Source organism: Lutra lutra, chromosome 2 (genome assembly GCF_902655055.1).
Source record: "Lutra lutra chromosome 2, mLutLut1.2, whole genome shotgun sequence".
Lineage (NCBI taxonomy): Eukaryota > Metazoa > Chordata > Mammalia > Carnivora > Mustelidae > Lutra > Lutra lutra.
The window spans coordinates 141,253,159-141,271,100 of record NC_062279.1 but is presented as its reverse complement, the minus strand read 5'-3'; the positions used below and the strand labels follow the sequence as shown (position 1 = coordinate 141,271,100).

Sequence of the window (17,942 nt, the reverse complement as noted above, 5' to 3'; positions counted from 1 at the left end):
AGCCTCTGAGGAGGTGGGTGGCCTCTCCCCACCAGCCCAAGCACGCAGGGTGGTAGGAGGGGCCCTGCTCATGCTAGCCTTGGCTTGGGGCGTCCGCATGTCAGGTCAGACCCTGCCGTTCCACCGCCCCACAAGCGGAGGCTACCCACTATTCCTGTGTGTCCGACCAGCCAGCCACTCCCCATGCATCCAGGCCTGGGGAGTGAAGTCAGCTCCTTCCTGGTCTGGGCCTCATGAAGACTGCTGACGCCACATGAGTCTGAGGGGGCTGTGGAAGCCGGAATCGAACACCCGGGCAGGAGGTAGGACGAAGCCGAGAGCCGTGGGGGAGAGGGGGCGTGGGGGCCGGGCCCCCAACCCCTGCCAGCTGCCTCTGCCTCTGGCCTGGCCTTTGGGACAGGACGTGCACTATGGGGCTGCCCCGTGGCTGGTGGCTGGAGGCCGCACCCTTAGACCCAGAGACCCAGGGAAGGAAGGAGCGGCCCCGGTCCGCCCTGGTGTAGCCATCCATGGGTTCGAGGTGTGCGGTTCTACGGCCCAGGTCCGCCCCGGGCTGCTGGGGTGCATTTGTGGCTGCTGGGCAGCCGTGGGCCTACCTGTGGGGCATGTATGTGGGGTGTGCACAGGCGGGTAGATAAGCCCAAGCCAGTGTGTGCATAGGCACACGCGTTTGCACCTGCCCTGGGTCTGAGGTCTTGAGCAGCTGGGGGCATGAGCACCCCTGCGGGGCGAGTGCTACCACGTTTGGCTCTCTCTGCGTCCGACACTCTCTGCTGGGCTAGGGCTGCCTTCCTGCTCTGGGAACCTCCGGCGCCCCACGACCCTGCCAGCACGGATGCAGTCAGGCTGCCCATGGATGCGGGCTTCTGTGGGCATGGGGATCGCCCAGGCCTGCGCCGTCCTGTCACCCCAGGATAAGGCCGGGCCTCTGAAGTAGAAGAAAATCGCCACTTCACAGCATCAGTTTGCATTTTCAAGTGAATTAACTTAGTTGTTTTAGAGCAGTTTAGGGTGAGAGCACCGAGGGAGGCTCAGAGAGAGAAGTCCCATGTGCCCCCAGTCCCCCACAAGCCACGTCTGCACTGGAGTGGGACATCCCTTACGGTGGACCAGCCTCCACGGACATGCCACCATCAACCAGAGTCCACAGATGACATCGGGGTCCCCCTGGGGGGGGCACGTTCTGTGGGTCTGGAGGAAGGCGTCAGGATGGGCGCCCACCACTGCAGTATCACCCAGAGTTGCTTCCTGGCCCCCACATGCCCCGTGCTCCCCTGTTCGCCCTCCTCTCCCCAGCCCCAACAACCGCAGGTCTTGTCACTGTCCCCATGGTTCTGCCTTTCCCAGGATGTCCCACAGCTGGTATTCTGCTGTGTCTTTCCTTAGTGATGTGCATTTAAGGCTCCTCCGTGTCTTTTCACAGCTCAGGCGCTCGTTTCTCGTAAGCATGAGTCATAGGTCTGCCCGGAGCACAGCTAGTTCACCCACTCACACATGGAAGGATGTCTTGGTGGTTCTCAGGTTTTAGAGATTGTGAATAAAGCTGCTGTAAACAATGGCGTGCCGGTTTTTGTGTGGACGTAAGGTTTCAGCTAATTTGGGGGAACCCCACGGAGCCGGACTGCTGGGCCACATGGTGAGAATGGGCTTGGTTCTGTAAGAAAGAAACCCATTTCCCAGTGTCCCTGTCCACTGATGAACCCAGGCCTTGGACACGGGAGAAAGCCAACATCTCACGGCATATACAGCAAAGCTGGAGCTATCACTTAGCTGCTGTGCTATGAGCTCCCAGAAGAGCCTGGGACCTGAGCCCCCCACTCCTCCCTCACTGCCCCCACCACCAGCTGGTTCGCCAGAGAGGGCCTGGCCTGCCTGCCCTGAGTGGACGTGGGGGTGCTTTGTCCTGGCCAGGGTGCATTGAGCCTGCGGGCCCAGTAGTGGACATTCCTTACCCTGAGGGTCCCATCGGGCATGGGAAGCATGAGGAAGACGGGTGCCAGGGTCAAGGTCTCCACTGGTCCTCGTGGAAATGGCCTGGGCAGGACCCCACTGCTCTCTGTGAGACTGCAAGGGAGCAGCCTGGCTGCAGAGGCCACCAGGGCTGGCTGGCACGGGTCCCCGAGTCCGAAGACAGGCATTGCAGGGTGACCATCAGGGCATCGGGGCCTCAGCCGCAAGGGGCCTCCGTGGCCCCCAGGGCAGGTGTGACCAGGCAGGGCATGGAGATACCTCAGCCTGGGAGGCAGCCCCCCAGCCATCTGTGTCAGACTGTAACTGGTACTCGGCTCTCTTGAGCTATTGATCCCAGGGCCGGAACATGCTGTAAAATGAGGCGATCGTGATAGATTTAAAGTTAGGGCAGGTGAAGCCACAGGAGCACAGAGCAAGGGCCTGGTGGGTTCGCTCACTGTAGTAAACTTGCCGGACCAGACCGCAGCAGGCTCCACCAGCCCCAGGACCTTGGGCTGCCCGAGCACCACACTTGTCCTCTTGCCCCACAAGAGGAAGGATGGGTCTTCAGATCAGAGCAGCTCACCGCAAGGCCAGCCCTGTGGGCAGCCTCCAGCTTCATGCACATACGTACATAGGTACACACTTGCACACTCCTGCCAAGAGTGCACACGAACATGTCACCGAGCACATGTGAACCTGCGTGCCCCGACACGCGCACACACACTTCCTGGGACCATGCAGGAGGGGCAGTTTTCCTGTCCTTCCTCAGTGGGAACCCCATGCTCAGGCAGGTTCCCACAGGAGCACCTCACAGGCTCAGGCCTCTGTCCCTGAGGCCAACCCAGACCCCCGTGGCCAATGCTTCCTGTGGAGGTGCTGGGAGGCCTCTGGACAACACAGGTCCTCAGCACCATGACAGGTGCTCACTGTCAGATGCCATCCTCTGCACTCGGCCTCATGCCTGGCCTGGGGCTCCATGCAGGGGTCTCAGTATCCCTCTGCAGTGGGGCAGAATCCCCACCCGGGGGCAGTGATGGGACAGTTCCAGGGACATGATGTGAGAGGCCCAGCCATCAGCAGTGGGGAGGGGGCGCGGGGGCAGGAAGAGCTAGGAAAGCCTGGGTCTGGGGGTCTTCCTCGAGGAGGTGGTCCAGGGCTGACTACAAGGGGGGCTGTGAAGGCCTATCCACCTGCACGACTCTGTGCCCCCAGCTGGGCAGTTGTGAGACTTGAAACCTCCACCTCTGCGGTGAGCAGGGGCCCAGTGCCCCCCCCCATCCCTGCCCACCGAGTGCGGGGCACATTCTGGCGAGTCTGGAGAGTCAGCCCCTTGAGGCCTGCTCTACTGGTCCCCACGGGTCTGTGGGGGCTCACAACTCTAGGCCAAGGAGCATCTAGAACCCAGGAACTGTTCAGGCACCAGCCAGGTGTATGGCTCTCCCAGCCTGGGCGTCAGCCGGACACTGGGACCGTGGAGATGTATCGAATTCAGCTTAGCAACCCAGGCATGAATGCCCGTCCTTTAAAGAGAAACTTATCTGTAATTAAAATCATGCACAAGTTTTAGAAAGAGTCTGTTTACAAGTGGGAAGAAAGCTGATTGTGGGAATGAATAGGCCTCCATTGGGGCCGGTAGCGTTTAATTCAGAAATAAATCCCCCACAGGAGGTGCCTCGATGGGGCTCCTTCCCCGGTGCCTTGGGGGCCGGTGCCGGTGCTGGCGTGAGCGTGGCCTTGGTTGGCGCTGCTTATCCAGCGGTGATCGCAGGCACGAGGGCTGGGCCGCCGGCTCCCAGGTGGCTGGAGAGCTCGCCGCTCACCCCGCTCCTGCACCGTGAGCAATAAATTAGCCCAGTTAAAATCAGCGGGACATGCGCCTTCCAAGTTTATGCTTCCCTGTGAGCAGACGGTGGCTTTAGCCTGTGCGCGCCAGGGCGGCATCAATCATCAGCCTCGGAGTTGAGGGGACAGTCACACCGGTCCTGGCGGAAGAGCCGCCGCCGCACGTGGTGGCCATCAGAAGGTGATTGATGCTGGCCGGGGCGGGCCGCCGGCGCTGGGGTGATTTAGGGGTATGGCGGAGGCTGACGCTGTTAATTGGGAGAGTGGCGGATGGTTAATTTGGGGCACCTGACGCCTGCCTGGGCCACCGTGTTTGCATGACCCTCCCCGCTGTTCTTGTGCCCGTGGACAACACGGGACAGAATCGATTGTTTTGCTGGGTATTGACCGCAATTCAGAGCAGGAATATGAGCTGGAAGATGGGGGCTTCCGGGCGAGAACACTTGCTGGGTCTTGTTGGCGCCTCTAGCCTTCTTCCACCTGCTGCCCCCCACCCCAGAGGCAGAGCCCCTCCACCAAGATCCCTGGACGTGGAACGAGCCCGCCCAAACATTCCTGACGGGCCTGCCAGCCGTGCCCACAGATCCCCGCCACCTGCCTGCTCTATGGCCGACTACAGGGTCACTGCCCCATGGAGTGGGGGGCCAGAACCCTGCTCCCTGGCTCCTACTCTAGGTCCCTGCCCTGGGGGCATGTGGGGACTTTCTTGAGAACAGCTCCATGCAGGAGAACCTGCTCGCTGCAGTGGGATCACATGGGTTTGTTCACACGACTGGGGGACAGTGGGTCCTCAGAGCCCATGTGGGGGCATATGGGTGGGGAAAGCCATGCAGGCACAGGGTGGGTCTCCCCGGGAGGCAGCGGGGCCTGGCCAAGAGCAGCATCTGGGACCAAGGCAGAGCTGCGGGCGGAGTGAAGGGCAGCAGGGGAGGGCCGCACCCCCACAGCGGGGTTCTGCCTGCATTTGCTGGCAGGCTGGACCGGGACCATGGGATCCCGTAGGTAGAGAAGGTGATGTGAGTGGAGCTGCCCCAGGGAGAGGAGGGCCTCTGTCAGTAAGTGCATACCAGGCCTAGTTTGTACCCCACTAGCTAGGGGCGGCCCCCTGTCTGCCTGGCCCGGCCTCAGACCTCAGTTTCTGCTCCTCCAGCCGCTGGCTTTCTCCTCTGACTCCTGCTAACCCCCAAAGTCCCACAGTCCCCTTTCCCCACCAGGAGGGACCTCCTGCTGCTGCTGCTGGTGTCCAGGGGCCGGTCCCCTGCTCCATTCCAGGGAGCAGTGTGAAGTGGCAAGACCATGGGGGGAAGGGTGCAGGTGCCCCAGCTGGCCCCCGGCCCTGCTCCACCCTCCAACACCCCAGCCACATCCGAGACTCTCCCACCTTGTTCCCACCATCTGACTTGCTGGGGTTCGAGCTCCCTGAGGAGGGGCTTCCTGTGACCCAGAGCTTGGCCCGGGGAGGTGAGGTCTGGGCGGCCTGCAGGAGCCCAGGGCCATGCTCTCCTCGGTCCCCACTCTGCTAGGTAGGCCCCCAGAGGACAGTATGACATGGACCCTGGCAGCCTCGTGACCCCTGTGTCCACTTCTCACTTCTCCCTGGGAAACCGGACTTTGGCCCTGGCCGCACCCTTTGTGGGAGCGGCCTATGCCCGCCTCCTGGCTGCAGGTGGCTCTGGGCCTCCTGACTTGCTCCTGGGAGTTACCCCCACAGACAGTGGCTGCATCTGTTGATTTTAATGCAACAAAAGTCATTTTCTTTCATTTTTTTTTTTTTAAGATTTTATTTATTTATTTGACAGAGAGAAATCACAAGTAGGCAGAGAGGCAGGCAGAGAGAGAGGAGGAAGCAGGCTCCCTGCTGAGCAGAAAGCCCGACGTGGGGCTCGAACCCAGGACCTGGGATCATGACCTGAGCCGAAGGCAGCGGCTTAACCCACTGAGCCACCCAGGCGCCCCAACAAAAGTCATTTTCAATGAATAAGAAGAAAATGTGGGGGATGATCTCCGTGGCCCGGAGGGAGTAAATGATTTCTTTCATTGCTTTTTTTTTTTTTTTTAAGATTATTCTTTCAGTTTTAGAGAAACATGGAAAGAGCTTGCAAGCAGAGGGCAGGGCGGAGGGCAAGGGAGAAGCAGACTTGACACTGAGCGAGACTCGATCCCACGATCCATGAGGTCATGACCTGAGCTGAAATCAAGAGCTGGACGCTTCACCGATCAAGCCCCCTGGGGGCTCCCAGTGTCCTAAGTAAGACCCCAGAAGCAGTAACCACTGAGGAGAGCACGGAGGAAAACAGCCACGGCAAGACACGAGCTCTTCATCAAGACTGGCCGGGAGAGCAGATTCCCCACTCCACGAAGACATGCGGCCCAACACAGAAAGGGCAAGGGCAGGAGCCGATGTTCCCGAGGCAGGAAAAGTATGGTCAGTGGGCAGCAATGTCCAGGTCAGGGACGTGGAGTGTCCTGGGCTTGTGGCAGTGGTGACACGGAGCACAGCCATAGGACTTGTGTGCCTGAGGACCAGAACCCTCCAAACCAGGGCTCCCTTGGAAAACAAAACAGCTCCCCCTCTCTGTGTTTCCCGTTTGTGGCTTCTCCGGCCCTTGGGCAGGGCTTAGAGTGCATGCTCTGGGGGCCGTGGTGCCTGTCCTGGGGGTCGTATGCAGAACCTAGGAGCTGTCTGCGTGTGTGCAAAGTCACACACTCACGAAGCACGTTAGAAGGCACGGGACAAAATCTGAAGGTCTGCAGGTCAGACACTGTTTTATGGGGCTGATGTCCTGACTTTGATGATTGTATTGTGGTTATGTTAGAGACGGTCCTTGTCTCCAGTAAGTACCATGGAAGGGTTCAGAGGGAGAATATGTCTGGAAGTAACTCAGACAACTCAGAGGAGCAGAAATACATACGTGCAGGAGAGAGGACACAGATTTTTCACCCCGATGAAACTAATGATAATAAAAATACTTAAACCTAGTCATGTTTGTAATGATACTTTCCGTAGGTACTGGGTACTCAGTAAGCAGGTGTCTATATGGAAAAAGCTAAAATTGACCCCATGGGCGCGCCTGGTGGCCTCGGTCCGTTGGGTGTCTCCCTTTGGCTCAGGTCGTGAGCTTGGGATCCTGGGATTGAGTCCCACATGGGGCTCCTTGCTCAGCAGGGGATCTGCTTCTCCCTCCCCCTCTGTACCTCCCCACCACTCCTGCTCTCTCTCTCTCCTCTTGGTCTCAAATAAATAAAATCTTTAAAAATAAATAAAATTGACCCCATGCAAAAAAATCTTCATGGTCTCAGGATAAGAAAATATCTCTTAAATGGTACAACATTATGTACTAAGTGTAAACAATTCTAAGAACTTCAAAGCTTTTATTCATCAAAACACCACTCAGACTGCAGGAAAAGGTGTTCGTACACATGTCGTCATCCAACGGCTATGCGACCATAACACAAAGAAATTCTTACAAGAAAGCGTGAACAGGCACCTCACAAAAGTGGACACTAATATAATGGCCAATAAACACACACAAGTGCTCTGTGCATCGTTTGTGAGCGGGACGGGCCCATTAAAGCCTCGTGATGTCATGTGACACACCCATGGGGCAGCCGCACAGAGAAAGGGAACACCGGGTCAGCAAAGATTGGAGCAGAGACCAGTGGTCAACTTCTAAGGAGCCCCTCCAGAGGGGAAGGAGCCCTGTTTGGCAGCGCCGGCCAGTTTCAATGGTGTAAATAATCCCCACGTGGCTGACGGCAAGGTGCCACTTCATGTCACTACTGGCAGAGCTGAGAACCATGTGTGTACGGAGCTCTTGTGAGTCACTGTGAGCCGGCCCTGGCCACTGCTTGGGGGAGGCCAGGCCTCCCACACGTGGCTGGGGGCTGCGTGAACTGGTAGAGCTGTGCTGGAAGAGGATTTGGCAATACCTACAAAAGCTAAACATATCGCACGCCTCGAAATGCCGTCACCCCCAAGCAGAGACCCACACATGTTCACCAACAGACATGCACAAGCATGTTTAGCAGTGCTACCTGGAGCAGCACTAAACTAGAAATGACCCAGATGGCCGCTGACGGTAGGACGTTACATTTGCACACAAGGAAATAGTCTACAAATGAGACAAGTAGCCTACCGCTGCACACAGCACCAGGAATGAGCTTCCTGAACACAGTGTCGATCAAGGCAGCCAGACAAAAGGTACTCACTGCATGATTCCTCTATGTGAAGTTCCAAGCAGACAGAATGAATTTGTGGAATTAGAAATCAGGACTATGGGCCTTTCCTTCCAGTGGCAGCCATCAGCTCAAAGGTATTCAAACAGGTACATCCAGGAGCTACGGAGGAAGAAGCAGTCCAGTGTAATGTGCTTTGTTCTCAGGGTGCACGCTGGCAGGACCACCAGCTCTCTGGGCTCCACGGGACCTCTGCCCAACCTGACCCAATAAAGTATACAGACGAGGGTACAAGGCCAAGCAAGGTTATGTCGTCTGTCAGATTCTTGTGTGTCACGGTAGTTGCAAACACCCAGTTCCTAAGGATGTGACCTAGAGCAAGCCTGTCCATCATGGTGCTAACAGCTCAAGTTTGCCCAAAGCCTACAGTCTGTCACAGAGAAGCAAGCTGGACACCACAGTGGGGCTCTGAGAGTCTTGAATTCTTACTGGGTTGGCAAAGATTCCATGTACAAATGCATCAAGGTTATCCTCATCGATCCATTCCATAAAGCTATCAGAAGAAATTCTGACACCCAGGGGATCACCAGACCATTCCACAAACATAGGGAGATGCGAGGACTGACATCTGCAGGCCCTGAGAACATGGCCTTGGGAACAGTCCCAAGTTCTACCACATTACTGGTGGTTCTCACAGTATGGCATGGAGAAGATACAATACTCTCCAGCTAATATAAGTAAGTGCTGATATAAGTAATGTTCATCAACAGTTTAGGACAGTCAAAAAAAAAAAGAAAGAAAGAAAGAAAGAAAGAAAGAAAGAAAGAAAGAAAGAAAGAAAGAAAGAAAGAAATGAGGACAGTGGTTTTCTCTGGGGAAAACAGAAGTGCTGGAAGGTGGCACCAGCTGGGCTGATGATACTCTTATTTCTTGACCTGGAGCTGGACACACGAATTTCATTTTGTGACAGGTGGTACACTCATGTTCTATACATTTTTCTGCAAGTGTGCTATGGTTAGATTTTAAAGAATGTGAAAAATCATGAAAATTTTTATACACTAAAAAAGAAGAATCCAGGGCGCCTGGGTGGCTCAGTGGGTTAAAGCCTCTGCCTTCGGCTCAGGTCATGATCCCAGGGTCCTGGGATTAAGCCCCGCATCAGACTCTCTGCTCAGCGGGGAGACTGCTTCCTCCTCTCTCTCTCTGCCTGCCTCTCTGCCTACTTGTGATCTCTGTCTGTCAAATAAATAAATAAAATCTTAAAAAAAAAAAAAGAAGAATCCAAAAAAGAAATTAAGGAAACACTCTCATCTATAATAAGGCCAAAATGAATAAAATACTTAGGAATAAACTTAATCAAGGAAGTGAAAGACTTACATCGAAAATAACAAAGCACTGCAGAAAGAAATTAACAAAGACATACTAGAAAGATGTCCCATGTTCATGGACTGGAAGATGTAATATCAGTAAGATAACAATACTACCGAAACCAATCTATAGATTAATTGCGATCTGTATCAAAATCTCAACAAGACATTTGGCAGAAATAGAACAATCCATCCTGAAATTTATGTGGAATCTCAATGGTCAAAACAATCTTGAGAAGGAAGAACAAAGCAGGAGGACTCAGAGCTCCTAAATTCAAAACTGACTACAAAGTGACACTTATCGAAATAGTGGGTACTGACATCAAGACAGACACAGAGACAAATGGAATAGAATAGAGAGCCCCGGCATAAACCCTTAGACGTGTGGTCAAATGACTTTCAACAAGGGAAAAGGAAAGGACAGTTTTCCCACAAATGGTGCTGGGGAAACTTCACATCCCCAGGGGAAAGAATGATGTCAGAGCCCTACCTCACACCATATACAAAAACTAACTCAAAATAGATAAAAAAACCTAAAGTAAGGGCTAAACTATAGAACCATTGGAGGTAAACATAGTGGGAAAACTTCACAGCTTTGGGCTTGGCAGTGATTTCTTTGATATGACACCAAAAGCACATGCAAGAAAAAAAAAATAAACTGGACTTAATAAAAATTAAAATCTTGTGTGCATCAAAGGATGCAATGTACAGGGAGGAGAGATGGCCCACACATCAGGAGAGAAGGTCTGCAAACCATTTATCTGGTAAGGGGCTAATATCCAGAATATGTAAAGAACTCCCAAAACTCAATAACAACAACAAGAAAAACAACCAACCTGATTAAAAGTGGTCAAAGGGCTTGAACAGGCACTTCTTCAAGGGTTATTTACAGATGGCCAATAAGTCGTGAAAAGATGCTCATACCTCTAAGCATTAGAGAAATGCAAATGAAATCCACAGTTAGATGCCAGCATGGGCCTCTACCAAACAAAACAAAACCCCAGAACACCACGTGTCGGCAAGGATGTGGGGAAACGGGGCCCTGTGCGCTGTTGTGGGAGCCCAAGCCTGTGCAGCTGCTGTGGAAACAGTGTGAAGTTTCCTCACAAAACTAAATGCAGGGCGCCTGGGTGGCTCAGTGGGTTAAGCCGCTGCCTTCGGCTCAGGTCATGATCTCAGGGTCCTGGGATCGAGGCCCGCATGGGGCTCTCTGCTCAGCAGGGAGCCTGCTTCCCTCTCTCTCTCTCTCTCTCTGCCTGCCTCTCTGTCTACTTGTGATCTCTCTCTGTCAAATAAATAAATAAAATCTTTAAAAAAAAAAAACAAAAAAAAACTAAATGCAGAATGACCACACGGCCCAGCTCTTCCACGTCTGGGTATCTCCAGGGATAGAAGAGAAGGCTGCACCCCATGTTCACAGCTGTGTTAGCCGAAACAACTAAAATGGGGGAGCAACCCAGGTGTCCATCAGTGAATGGAGGGGAAGCGAAAGGTTGTCCAGCTGGGCAAGTGAATATTATTTAGCCGTAAAAGGAAGGAATTCCTGCTGCCTGCCACCTGCTGCCTGCCTCCCTGTGGAGGAATCTGGAGGACAAAATGCTCAATGAAATGAGCCCATTGCAAAAAGACAACTACAGAGCCTTCCTCCTCTTGCGAAGGATCCCGAATGGTCTGGATGCCGCCATGCTGGGAGGAGTGCAGGCTATGCACAGGCCCAGCCAGGTCCCCCCAGCATGAGCCCCTGGCACTGCGCCAAGGGGCCTGCAGCGATGGTGGCCATGGCCTTCCAGCTGCCTAGAAGCCCCAGAGGAGCCGGGAGTGGCAGCTGGCTGGACCCCCCCCCCCCGCCCCAGTGCGGGCTCTGGGGTAGAGCAGATGCTATGCAGTTCTGACGCAGAGGCTTGGGTGCAACTCCCTGGCTGCTGGGGAGGCCTGCCTCCCAGAGCTGTAGGCCTCAGACAGATGGCACCTACCCTGCCCCGCAAGGGCAAGCCTGACAAGACGGAGGCTCCCCGAGGTGGTGCAGGATGGGCTGCAGAGAGATTGCTCAGGCATGACAACCTGGTGATGAACCGGGTGCCTGGCTGTCAGTTTTCACTGCAGACCAGGGTGGGGAGACCCACACAGTGTCCAGCAGGGAGGGCCGCTGGCTGTCCATCACTGGGCATCCAACCCTGCCTGGCCCCCACTGCCCTCCACTGCACTTCCAGGTGACATTGTGACCAGAGCAGAGGGGCCTCCAGCTGGACCAGCCGCTGATCTGAGTGGCAGACACTGGGGTCGGGGGCATCAGGCTGGCCTGTCTGCCCCAGGCCCCTGAGGTCCAGCCCTACAGCCTCCTCACACAGCCCACACCAGCTTCCTACCCAACCTCGTCCTTCCTGTCACCCAGTCCCCCAATCCTGTGCCCTGCCCCTATCTGTGACCTTGTCCATTGCCAAATCTCACCACCCTCCAGGTCCCCTGCTGTCACTGCCTCCTCCAGGAAGCCCTCTTGGTGGTCTCCTGTGGAACCACCCTGAGCCCCACCTCAGTCGTGGCCTCACCTTGCTCAGAGCAGAGAGGAGCTGCCTTGCCTGAGTCTGGCTGACACAGGACAGAGTTGTGGGGGCTTCCTTCCTGGGGTCTGAGCCTGCATGCCCTGGGGGGAATGCAAAAGCCCGGCCTGGCCCAGCCTGACACCCCCTCCAAAGCCCCCGAGGGTTCCGTCGGGGGTGTGAGGAAGGACAGGGAGACCCAAGAGCCAGAGCTGGTGCGGGTGGGCGCTGCAGCTGACCAGGGATGGACATGGGCAGGTCCTACCCGAGAGGAGGTGCTCCTGCCTGAGTCCGACCCAGCGCAGCCCGCCTCCTCCCCAGGCACACCTCTGAGCCCATCAGTCCGAGTCCGTCATTCTGAGTCTGTCAGTCTGGGACCCGCAGGAGCCTGGGACAGTGGCTGGGCACCGCGCTCCTGCACTGCATCCGTCCCTGCTGACCGCTGGGACTTCGGAGAGGGCGCGGGCGGGGGCCCTGCACTTGGGGTGACCCAGTGCTGAGTGGGAGGGGGCAAGGCTGGTGGCCTCCCCAGCCTCCCACGCATGGTCGTCCACGCGGCCTGCAAACCGAGCACAGTAGGGGCTTCGGGCGGCCAGGCGCACTTTCTGGATCTGGTGCTGCGCCCGTGTTAACTTTTAATTTAAAGTCTCTAGGCAAAGCACAATGGACTTTTGACATACAAATATTAAAAATTAAATTTCCCGAGTTCATTATCTGATAATTAGAACCAAATAACATCTTAACTGAGAGGCCAGCCCCACACAGATCAAGTCAGTTCCATTTAAGATTCCATTAGACCAGTGTCGGAGCGGTAAGTAATGGACCATAAAATTTAATTTGGAAATGATCTCCGCCGTGATGGAGCGATAGCACTCACAAAGGAGGGCGGCTGGCCGGGCTCCCGAGCCGGGATTCAAAGAGGCCGCCGCTGCTGCCTCAGAGAACATGTGTTCGGCGCTTTCTTCTCCTTTCTAGGGCCCTGCGGTATTTAAAAGTCAGAATTGACCAGTGTAGCGCCGTGTAATTACAAAGATCCCCTTATCGGAGTCTATTTGCCGGCGCAGAAAGGGAAGGCCAACCCTGGCACCGCGCAGCTCATTTGCATGCACGATAATCCGCAGTCACTGGGATTCAGCCTGTCCAGCCGTCCGCCCCCCCCCCCCCCCCCCCCCCCCCCCCCCGCCGCCACAAATCCCCAGCCCCCGTGAGTCCCGGGCCACCAGGTGGGAGAGCAAACAGTCCTCTTGAACTGAATGACATTCTGATTTCCCCAACATCCCACAAAACCACAACAGCCACACAAAAGGGACCCAGGCTCCTTCACAGGGGCCAGGCACGGCCCTCCCTGCACAAACCCTAGAGGCAGCGAGTGGGCTGGTTGGGCAGACCCTAGTGCCAAGCACTGGGACCCTGGGGGCTGTGACGTGGAGCTTCACTCTCTCTCTGCACAGATGACATGATCACGCTCTGCTCCTGCAGCTAAAATGGGGGTGTCTTTGCACAGACCCCTCCTCATTTTCTGGGAGCCAGCAGTCCTAGGCCCAGTCCCCCCTGAGATGCCAAGGAGCTGCCCCTCCTGCTGTCCCTGTCAGCATCTGGCCTCTCCTCTCTGTTCTAACACATATCACCTCTTGGCAATCCCCAGCCCACCCCACCCCCAAAATGATCTCTGGGGCCTGCAGGTGCACAGGGCAGAGAAGAGCCCTCTAGCCCTCGCTCTGAACCATCTTGTTCTTATTCTGCACACATTCCTAAACACCCTGGGGATCTGCTTTTCTGTCCATCAGAAACCAGGGCCGAAGCGGGAGAAGTCACATTCCCAGCGACCCCGGCTGTGGTGAGAAGTGGCCACTGGGGACCTGGGAGGTCCAGATGCCTAGGAGTGTGAGGCTGGCAGCTCGGGGATCAGCAGCCCGCAGCTGGCAGCCAGCGCAGAGAGAGGGGACAAGGGGGCAGGAACATGTCTGTGGTGGCTTGCAGCCTCAGGGACCTACCAGCACCAGAGGCACAGAGACAGAGGCCGGGGGCCCTCCCTCCACTGCCTGCCCCTCACCCCGGAGGATGGCTTCCTGGGCAGAAGCCCCCCCCTGCCCAGCCCCAGAAAGCTTCTAAATTAATTCTTGCTCCTGAAGCAGGCACAGGTGACCCGCGGATGTACTCAGCCTCCACGGGCTCTCTGCAAGCCGCCGGCTCTGCGTCTTATCTCTTGGGCAGCCTCATTTGTTACTTCTCGCTGAATACACCCACTCCCATTATTTCTGTAATTCTTGGCAATAACAGCGTTTCCGCTAATGAAACCTGCATTATTGGAAGGTTGCAGTCCTGACCCAGTGGAGATTAGCTGTGTACTCTGTTATTACTACATATGTAATTGTATAATTGATTTTAAAATTTACTTTTGTGTCCCCACATCATAAAGTAAGCAGCCCATTAGGGGAAGAAATATAATTAATACATCTCTAACCATTTCTACCCCGGGGAGAAGGGTATCAGGGGAGGGGTCCACCAGGCTGGGGGTTGGGGTTCCCATCACTTCCATGTCCTGGAGCCTTGTCCATATCTTGGGTTCAAGGAGGTTCTGCATGGATGTCCCCTCCTCAACTTCTGGGATGGCTCTGGGCTGTCTTCCAGCCAGACTTGGACTTGAGGGCACCTGGCTGCCCAGCGGGCTCCGTGTCAGGCGGGGGGGGGGGGGGGGGCGGAAGAGCAAGGCTGTGGACCACCTTCCAGCATGCAGGGCCTCCCGAGGGGGTGAGAACCACTCTGCCTTCCAGTAGACAGCTGGTCCTCCAGTGAGGCCATGCCCCACGGCTGGCAGCATCCCCCCCCCCCGGGGTGGGGCAAGGGCACGGGCGGCCACCCCCAGGTTCGGGGTGGGCAGTGCTCTAGTAGGTCCACTGGCCCACGGCCAAGCAGAGGGAGTGAATGGTGTACGCTGTAGGCTTGTGAGCAGGGGGAGTGAAGGGCACATGCTACAGGCTCATGAGCCCTGGGGCTGGAGTCTGGAGCAGGGCCAGCCCATCCTGCTGTGGTTTGCTCAGAACCGGGTCTCTGCCTTCACGGTCCCTCATGGTCCTCTCACAGGTACACGGATGCCCAGGGCTGCCGGCTTGCCACTTGCCCTATCAGCCCCACACTCCATGGAGAAGGCCGCAGCCCCCAGCCCAGGCCTGGTCCCCTCAAGGCTTCACAGCAACCCTGGGCAAAGAAGTACCCGAGCGCTGGAGCCTAGGCCCCATGCAGGGTGGGTGGCTGTGGTGGGGGCTGGTTCAGCTCCAAGCCCAGGACCCACCACGCTGTTGGTCAAATGCTCCCTTGGGCCCCAAATTTCATCCTTTTCTATTTAAACAGCTTTACTGAACACCATTTCAAGAGCACAATTCAATGTGTCTTCAGTCCACGCACATGTGCTGACCATCACCGTGGTCTGCACTCCCGCCGGTGCCCCCATATCCCATCCCCAGGTGCTGACCACCACCAACCCAGCCTCTGCTTCCGTACACGTGCTTCTTCTGGACATACCACACAACATTTGTCCCCCTGTGTCTGCTCTTCCACTGAGCAGCATGGCCTCTGGCCTGTCCCTGCTGTGCCACGCGCCCACACTCCATGACCTCTGCCACAGTTGTTCATCCACGGACACGAGGTTGGTCTCTGCCTATGGCTACCCCGCTGGCTCCCGAGGTCTGTTGGCTCCCAGACATGCACACGCTCCTAGTGCCTACATATGCTTGCAGCTGTGTGGGTGCATGTGGATGCGTGGGCAGGTGTGCCCACACAAGCAGGGCTTGGAAGGATCACGGAGGGCAGAGATGAGGCAGATGGGAAGCCCTGCCCCTCGCCTGGGGGCAGCAGGAGCCTGGCATCTGGTCCTGCCTGGCAGGACACAGATGAGGTGCCTGGTGTCCCAGGCCATCAGGCAGGGCTATGTGGTCAGTCGGCGGGGAGGGGCTGGGGGAGGCATGGGACTGGCCTGTTCAGTGTCCATGCTGCAGCCTCTGATGTCCATCAGTTTGGCCTTCATAAAGGTCTACATGGCCTCCTGGCTGGGGTCACCTGGGTCGACGCCCCCACCCTGCCGTGACAGGCTGGGGCTGGCATACAGTCCACACAGAGGGACTTGGACTGATCTCAGAGCACGCATGTCCCTGTGAAGACAGGATGATTTCTGGAATCAGCCCTCACAACCTGTCAGGGCTTGGGGGCTGATTTTAAGGAGTGGGCTTTTTCTTGCAGGAGTGCCGCTGAGAGAGGGTGTGGGAGCTGATGGTGTGGGTGGGGCAGGGAAACAGGCTTCACCACGGCCCCTGGAACTAGAGGGAAAAATCAAGGACCCAATTAGAGGCTGGGGCTCTGGAGGGAGTGGCCTTGCATTCAAGGGCCCCCAGTTGTCACTCCCCTGGGCCAGCAAGCTGTGAGCCTGTCAGGGGGCCCCTCTGCCAGATGCCCAGGACAGCCTTCAGCATGGCCAAGGAGCCCCTGACACCTTCTGCTGACCCTTGCTCAGGGTGGCCCCCCGATGGGTGGGGAGGGACCTGCTTCTGGCCCTGCTCCAGGGTCATCGCCACCACCTGAGGCCTGCGGGGCACCAGGCCAGGCTACCCCCGAACCCAGATGGGAGTCGCTGGCTGCCTCCCCCACTGAGCCATGGTCCAGATTCCCTGAGTTGAGTGGCCTGGGGCTGGGGAGAGGGGAGAAGACCTGTATGGGCCCCTGGGGTAAGATCCGTTTACCCCACACACCCTGCTCCCCACCCAACCTCCCCACCTCAGCAGAAATACTGTCACCCCAGGTGGCCTACCCCTCTAAGCCCAGCCCCCTGGCTCCCCAGCAGGGAGGAGCGGCCCAGGCAGGCCACCCCATCCTTCACCTTATCACGCAGGCAGAGCCTGTCACCAGCTCAGGGAGGGATTCATCAGATAACCCCGTAAATCACACATCAAAACAGCGTTTTTTAAGGGAGGCCCTCACAGAGATGGCGCTTTCTCAGCCTGGTTAAAACCCACATAACAAAATACATGTAAGAAAGTCGGCTACTTAATCATGGAGACGAAGAGCCGCCGTGAGAGACTGTTCTGCTTAATAAAAAATGTGGTGGCAACTTGCAAATATGTTTTTAGAAGCAATTTTATTACAAACTGTCCCATCGGGCAAGCGCCTTGGAAATTATGGGGCACCGTGTTCATTCCTCAGAGACCTGGCTGGCTGCTGCCCGAGGTTGCTAGGGGAGACTTCATCCCCTGGGGGCTGGTCCCAGGGAGGGGCCAGGGGCAGGTTGAGCTGGGGGGCTGGGCCCCAGCACCCCCAGCTCCCAGCTGCTGCCCAGGAGCAGTGTCCCCTCCCTGGGGGATGGGCTGCATGGACTATAAATGGTGTCAGGAGGCCTGGTCTAGGACGAGCACCCAGAAACTGGCCCTGGGGCCTCTGCTGCTCCCCCGCTCCAGCCAGGATACCCCGACTCTGGTTTTCTGCAGAGTAAAAGGAGAAGGGGTCGTTGTCCACAACTCACAGACCATTTCAAAGGACTCTGGGCTGAGCAGTAAGAGGCAAATCATAAGAACCCAGATGCCTGGTGCGAAATGTTCCTCTTTATAAGGAAGACACGTCCTGGAACCACAAACCCTCTCTGGTCTCACTCCCTGGCCTTCCTTCTGGTTGGAGGGCCTCAAGGCAGCAGGTACCCTCAGCTTCTTCCTAGCTCTTGCCAGCACTGTGGCAGGCAGCCTCTGAGATGCCATCAGCCCCCTCCCAGGGTTCACACCCTGTGAACCTCCCTGAGGGGCTGGACCGGTGACCTGTTTCCAAGTGGTGTGCAGAAGGGGAAGGATGCCTTTTCTGAGATTAGGTTATAAAACAATGGTCGCTTCTTTCTTGGTTGCTCACCTTCTTCATCCCTTCTCTTCCCGCCCCATCTCTCTCTCACCATTTGCTCTGGGGGAAGCCAGCTGTCTGGTTGTGCCAACCGTCAGTGAGGATCCAAGGCCTGCCAAAACCTGGGGCGATCTTAGAAACAAACCCACTGCCAATCAAGGTTTGAAATGTCTACAGTCGTGGCTGACCGTTTGCA

At 56.4% G+C, this 17,942-nt stretch overlaps 1 pseudogene; it reads left to right on the top strand.

Moving 5' to 3' along the window:
• The first annotated feature begins 8,070 nt into the window (after nt 1-8,070).
• On the top strand, nt 8,071-8,708 carry LOC125094144 (60S ribosomal protein L15-like; annotated as a pseudogene).
• The last annotated feature ends 9,234 nt before the right edge of the window (nt 8,709-17,942 follow it).